The sequence below is a fragment of the Priapulus caudatus genome, unplaced genomic scaffold (assembly GCF_000485595.1).
Source record: "Priapulus caudatus unplaced genomic scaffold, Priapulus_caudatus-5.0.1 Scaffold813, whole genome shotgun sequence".
In the NCBI taxonomy this organism is placed as follows: Eukaryota; Metazoa; Priapulida; class Priapulimorpha; order Priapulimorphida; family Priapulidae; genus Priapulus; species Priapulus caudatus.
The window spans coordinates 18516-23742 of NW_014577874.1; positions in this window are offsets into that span (position 1 = coordinate 18516).

Sequence of the window (5227 nt, forward strand, 5' to 3'; positions counted from 1 at the left end):
TTGCTATGCCCGGTAGTACAGTAATAAAGATACAGCTGTGTAACTTTAATGCACTCTTCGCGTATAATAACAATTATCATGGATATGCGTCGAGCGGCGGGCGTAGGGTGGAGGGAGAGTGGGGGGAGGGGGCGGGTTGGAAGGGCTCTAATACAAAAGCAGTTTGCGCGAGATGGCGCGTGCAAGTTGTCATCAATAATCAAAAGATGGCATCAACCCTTCGTGCTGTGATAACCTCAACTCCATTGAGTTGCTGAATGCCAAAGTATATTCACAGGCAGGCCGAGAATTTCGCACAGCTGTGAGTTAACACATCTTGCATTCAGTTGCCAGCAATAATTATGAATTAGAATGTGGGCCAGTTCACCCGCCATGCATGCGTAAATGGGCGGTGCCACCCGATGTTTTTGCCTACAACACGAATCGAGCATATCAGGGTTCATTAGCATCTTGCTATTACAGGGTGCTACTCAGGTTGCTAATACAGAACTGCTTTAAAAATAATATGATTTAAGGAGCGTAAACGGCTTGTTCAACAAACATTTTGCCATTTGGCAATTGAACTGTGCAACTGTAGCCTCTACATCCACAATGGCAAAAGCAGTTTCAGTCGCTTTGTTAACTAGTCATACAAATCCATGTTTTAACCCTCCTTCTTTGAGGGTCAAGAAGGTTACCGACACTTACTCTTCGCATGTCAGCAGAAAGTACATTTCATGGTCCTTTCAAAAAGCCATAAAAATGCTAAGGGTCCACCGCTGAACAAAAAAGTTTTTCAATCGGCTCCGTCAGACCATGTCCTCAGAAAATGTCTAAAATCTTCTCCTGTGCCCGCATTGACCTTTGACCTGTGACCTCCAATTTCGGCACAGTGATGGCTTTTCTACCATGATGCTATACACCGACTATCCCGACCTAGGTCGAGCCGTTTAATTGTGCCTGCACAATTCTGCATTGTCCTCCCTATACCTTGTAATGTTTAGTATGCATAGCACGAGAAAGGCGTAAGACATTAGGTAAACGCATTATCTTTAATTCACGCACGGCGGGCAGAACCCCGCGCCGACCGCTGTTACCGCCAGACCACAGACGACTCCATACGCGTAAAGAAAACAGCGCAACATATGATATATGACATCCCCCTTCTCTGAGAGAAGATGTACACACTGAATAACTGTTTCAGTAAAATTGTAACAACAACTAAATTGTACTGCCCTATGTGCCGCTTGCACCAGATGTCTGACCGGCACACTATCCAAGATACTAAATGGCCACTACTCTTACCAACAAATACATGTGTGAGTTGTTTTGGTGTTTACAGTCCGTAGTAACAAAATGGAATTAATAAGAGCAGAACAAAGTTACACAAAATTGTCTACATGACTTCTTGAATAACATGAACACACACATTGCTCAAAGTTCACAAAACTCAATTTCTGTGGTGGTTTTACAGTTCGACGCTGATTTAGTTCTGTATGCATCGATTCCTCTTCTCTGGAACGAAGCTGCGCGATGACTTCATCGCGCGCCTCTGGTTCTGGTCGGAAACGAACATGTTTTTTGGGGGTGCGGCTCAGCTGCGTGTTTGTTGTTGATTGGACCTCAGTGTCCAACGACTCGGGGTTATCACGAGATGTCAGATTGAAGTTCTCACGGCGGTCCTCGGCGATAGAACGTCGGTTCCTCCTGAGTACAGTCCCCGAGTTCATCTGAATTTGGTATGATCGAGGTGCAATCCAGCGTGGTGAAACAATTGCTGGTTGCCATTTGCTGTGTTACTTCATCGCGTTACCGCATTACCGGCTGGCCAGGAACCAGCGGGGAGATAATTCTTTGCCTGAACTCTGGTCCGTGTACGCTTCTGAGTAACGCTGACGTAGGTACAGTCTACTACTATGTCATCTCGATCAGGGCTGTGTTAGTGATCTTCACAGGTAGATTGCTCCTGAACTTGCGTGCTTGAGCAGCTTCAGCTGGAGATGAAGAGGTGACAGTCGACAGGCGTAGATCTGAAAGAATCAGTAGCGCCATGTCTGGGTCGGTGTGAGCAGACTTAGACTTGCGAGCGTACGTTTCACTGTCTGTATCTGCCTCTCAAATGAATCCGTTCGCATTGAGGAAAATGGGGCTTGACGTGATGTGTCGGAAGTCCCAAGTCCTCTGTGAATGGTTGAATGCATAACTCGCGTACTGGGCCCGTTGTCACTAATCATGGCTCCGGAATGCCCTTGCTCAGCAAACACTTGCTTAGTTATGCTCACAACACTTTCTCCGGCGCTCTTCCGTGGATTTTCTCTGATTATTGGGAATTTCGAGTAATAATCCAAGTAAATTGATGTTACTCGCATCCATCGAGGTAGAAGAGGTCACTACTCAATCATTTGCCACGGACGTGTAGGTACATGTGCTGAAGAAGAGGCTCCGGACTCTTTTCTTCTGTAACTGTTGGCAGATGTGACATGGATTTGATCATGTTCTCGATGTCCGGGTTGCAGGTTTTCCAGAATACACAGGTACGAAGCTCTCATCTTTGTTTTTTCGATGCCCCTGGTGGACTCGTGGAGTTTCTCCAGGATATAACACTGCATGCTGGCAGGGATGACAACACGCTCGCCTTTCACGATGATGCCATCTGGATCGAGAGCTCGTCTCGATAAGACCATATTGCCTCAGCGTAGCAAGGAAGCTCGTTTTGTCTCTCTGGCCAACCTGACAGAATCACACTCTCGGAGTGCCTGTAGCTCGCTGTCAGACTGTGTCGCCTTCCGCAGTTCATGTTGTCTGCCTGTCACTGAACTGCACTAGGTGGAACTGAACGTCAAGATCTATAGTAGTACTATCTGAACACTGGGCGATCTAGACAGAGCAATCGGCCACTGCTAACTTCCTTTCCAGGTTTGTAGACTAACTGGAGGTCATACTGCTGTATTCGTAGTCAGCATGCGTTGCAAACGTTGTGGAGGCAGATGAATGTTTTTCAGATGTATCATCTCTAGGGGCTTGTGATCAGAACTGGACGACAAAACCGTTTTCCGTACAGGTAGGATGTGGAACTTTTCATAGGCACGCCAAAGACCTACTGCCAACAGCTGCGCGCTCATATGTTTGGCGTACGTTGCTCGCATTCCTCTCAGAGACTTGGATGCGAAAGCAATGTTTGTCGCGTTGAATAGAGAACGAGCGCCAGTCCCTTCGCTGGAAGCATCGACTGTGAATAACTCGATGGCTCCATGGATCTGAAGTAGACTCAAAGAGACTGTCTCAGCGTAATGAAGTGAGATTATCTATCGTACGCTGCACACTGGTGAGATGGGCGTCCACTCCAAAACAGCTGCGTCTTCTTGAGAGTTTCCCGTAGGGGTGGCAGTTATGCTGAGACACAATATGGGCGTTAGAAATTCGGAGACGCGTGTACGTAACCATGACCCAGGAACTCCTGCAACTGCTTGCTGAGGCTGGGAGTGTCCATTGCCTGAAATGGCTCGACTTTTGTCGCAGTCAGGGTGGACTCCCGTCTGCATCGTACAGCGCATCCCAGTAGAAATTGAATCCGAGTAGGTCTGTTAATCTCACATTTTAGGCCATATACAATGAAGATCAGGCCTTCTTACTCTGTCCGACTGACATAACCTGTATGAGGTTTCCCCCCAACGTCCCGAATATCGTGACCGTACGTCGAGCGGTTAAGATTTGTGCCCAACTGTTGACGGACGCACGGACGCACGGACGATCATGCGATTCTACAAGCTGCATCTGACTATGTCAGATGAGCTAAAAATAAAACTATAAATGTTAAATATTCATACATAATAATTTTAAAATGTGAATTTTGATTGGGTTTTCTTGTCACTCCTGCGCTTAATCTGTCAAATATATACTTACTGTTCTTTAATTTGTACCATTGTACATTGTGAAAAAACAATCATGCACAAATAACCTCATAACAAAATTTAACGCATTAATTAAGTATCGCAACGTAATGGATTTGATAATATCATGCACAGTGCAGTACATCTTTCATCAAGGCATATATAAGCCTATGGCTGTCTCACACATTTCCAAATGAGAAACATTATCATGATATCTGCTAAAACGTATTCACAGGATAATTTTTCATTATGGGTTCATCTATCTTATGTGCTCGCCTATCTCTCTCTTCTCCGTAGTCTGTGTATAGTTTGTGTTCTGGGAGTTAATTGCACCGTGAGTAGTTCGGCGTTGGTCATAATATCATAACTTCTACATTGATCTAAAGCTAGCATAACTTGCATTTTAAGCATTAAAAGTCACAATTAAAAACCAATGTATTAAACTTTCAAATCACAACGAGTGCACATACATTGCAAGTAGATATTTCCCTAGCCTAGATTATAGATACAATGTAACCCAACAGTGGAATACAAAATGTTTACCAAGTATAACATTAGATTGTTACATTATTGTTAATTGGCAGAACATTGGCAGAAACACTCACGTATTTGAACAACTGTGAGATCAATTCCTGAGGAATACACAGTCATTTGCAACTGCAAAAAATGCGGCATGTCGCAAAAAGGGACTGCCCTGCATTAGTTTCTGCGCATGCCGAAGTGTTCAGTCTGTTGAAGAAGCTGAGCAATGTCGAAATCCATCTGGTACATTAAACTAGTCACGTGAAAAGGTGGGCTAAATTGTTGAGCTAAACCATGCACTTGTCTACGTTTGCTCGATATCAGACATAAATGCCATTCCTGCCGATGATTTAGGAATTGAACCTCAGGCACTTAAGTGTTTTGATGTTCTTTTTCTTTGAGTTATGTAACACAAATGGGCCTAAAAAGGTTATTGGTCAAACACGAAATAATCAGAAGCATCTTTTCTAAGTATCCATGCTGGGTAACCCAAAACATGACACTTATTATGATTCTTTTGGAGCATGTGATCGTCAAAATGAAATATTTTTACTTGTACAAGTTTCTTTTGACCTTTTGACCTCTGGTGACCTCATTTGCATATTAATTTGCAGAATTAACATGCAGAATTATAGAAGACTTAAATACAAACATTTTGAGGTATAGTTTGTTGTTCTATGATTTATATATACGGAGATAAATCAATTTAAGTTTCCCCTACCCATTAAGCATACAACCAGAGAAGCGGAAAATGGGCGTAGCTTATCAGGGTTCATAGTAGTAAGACACATGTTGAAATAAGGACGTATAAGACCCTTTCTGGAGGCCAAAATAAG